General features: G+C 48.1%; 1 long non-coding RNA gene across 1 annotated transcript; it reads right to left on the bottom strand.

Moving 5' to 3' along the window:
• Window positions 1–1,880, bottom strand: LOC128409513 (uncharacterized). The gene is made up of 2 exons (XR_008329236.1): window positions 1,601–1,880; window positions 1–1,461 (listed from the first exon to the last, which is right to left on the bottom strand). It is a non-coding gene; the product is annotated as an uncharacterized LOC128409513 (long non-coding RNA).

The following is a 1,880-nucleotide window of genomic DNA, read 5'->3' as shown; positions in this document are numbered from 1 at the left end:
ATGGGCTTTTCATTCTTTCCTTTTTGGACTCTCCCAAAGGTGAGGGTGGGATGGAACCTGGAAGCAGGAGCACTCAACACTGGTGTCAGATGCCCTATGACACGCCGCCACAGCATTTAATAACCATGTTGCTTGTTTACAATGCATTCAAAACACAGTTTTTTGAGTAATGTAGCTGAGTCTCTAGTCTAATATTCTGGGATGTGATTCAGTCCCACAAAATATTGAGAGTCTGGAGGCATTCCTGGAAGACCTCCTCCCGTTCTCCACGGTCAGCATTTTGTCTTGTTCTTTGTGTGCGTGTCTGTGGGACTATAGTTGGTCAACTGTCTGAGATTTGTCCTGGAACCAGAGCACAGCACTCGCCTCTCCCTTTGCATCCTGGGCAAGTTATGGATACACTGTTCCTACTATTCATGATAAAACCCAGTTCCCCTTTTTTTACCAGATGGCCACAAATGGAGATCCCCTGAATCTGGGGATTGTCCAACTGCTTCCGAACTTCAGATGAATGTGGATTCCCATGTTGCGTGGTAAAGTCCTTAAAACAATAACAATAACAATAATTTATTTATACCCTGTCCATCTGGCTGGGTTTCTCCAATCACTTTGGGTGGCTTCCAGCAAAATATTAAAATACAATAATTCATCACATATTAAAAGCTTCCCTAAACAGGGCTCCCTTGACATGTCTTCTCAAAGTCAGACAGTTGTTTATTTCTTTGACATCTGGTAGGAGGGCATTCCACAGGGCGGGTGCCACTAACGAGAAGGCCCTGTAACTTCACTTCCCGCAGGGAGGGAGCCAGCAGAAGACCCTGAGTGTTGGACCTCAGTGTGCAGAAAGAAGGATGGGGGTGGAGACACTCCTTCAGGTATACTGGGCCAAAGCGGTTAAGGGCTTTAAAGATGAGCACCAATACTTTGAATTCTGTCCAGAAACGTACTGGGAGCCAATGTAGGTCTTTCAGAAGCAGTGTTATGTGGTCTCAGCAGCTACTCCCAGTCACCAATCTAGCTGCCGCTTTCTGGATTAGTTGTAGTTTCCAGGTCACCTTCAAAGGGAGCCCCACATAGAATGTGTTGCAGTAGCCCAAGCGAGTTCTCAACACCAGCCTGCCCCCTGTCATCCAAGAACAGCACTTCTGTCTTGTCAGGATTCAACCACAATCAGTTACCTGCCATCTATCCTCCAAATGCCTCCAGACACTCACACAGGACCTTCACCGCTTTCACTGGTTCCGATTTAAAAGAGAGTTAGAGCTGGGTATCATCCGCATACTGATGAACACCCAGCCCAAACCCCCTGATGATCTCTCCCAGCAGCTTCATGTACATATTAAAAAGCATGGGGGAGAGGATGGAACCCTGAGGCACCCCACAAGTGAGAGCCCAGGGGTCTGAACACTGATCCCCCACCACCACTTTCTGAACACGGCCCAGGAGGAAGGAGTGGAACCACTGTATAACCCTCAGCTCCCAGCTCCTCTAGACAGTCCAGAAGGATGTCGTGGTCGATGGTGTCAAAGGCCACTGAGAGATCCAGCAGAACCAGGAAACACCTTTCACCTTTGTCCTAAGCCCGCGGGAGATCATCGACCAGCACAACCAAGGCAGTTTCAGTCCCAATATGAGGCCTGATTCCCGATTGGAAGGGATCCAAATGGTCCCCATCCTCCAGGCATGCCTGGAGTTCTTCAGCAACCACCTGCTCAATCACATGAATTTCTTCATGGGAAGCTAGACGCCTCTTGGAAGAGAAGCTGTTTCCACATTTCTAATACGCTTCATGCCCTGTACAGTGGTACCTCAGGTTACAGACGCTTCAGGTTACAGACTTCACTAACCCAGAAATAATACCTTGGGTTAAGAACTTTGCT

The sequence above is a fragment of the Podarcis raffonei genome, chromosome 2 (genome assembly GCF_027172205.1).
Source record: "Podarcis raffonei isolate rPodRaf1 chromosome 2, rPodRaf1.pri, whole genome shotgun sequence".
NCBI lineage: Eukaryota > Metazoa > Chordata > Lepidosauria > Squamata > Lacertidae > Podarcis > Podarcis raffonei.
This window is presented reverse-complemented; position numbering and strand designations above follow the sequence as displayed.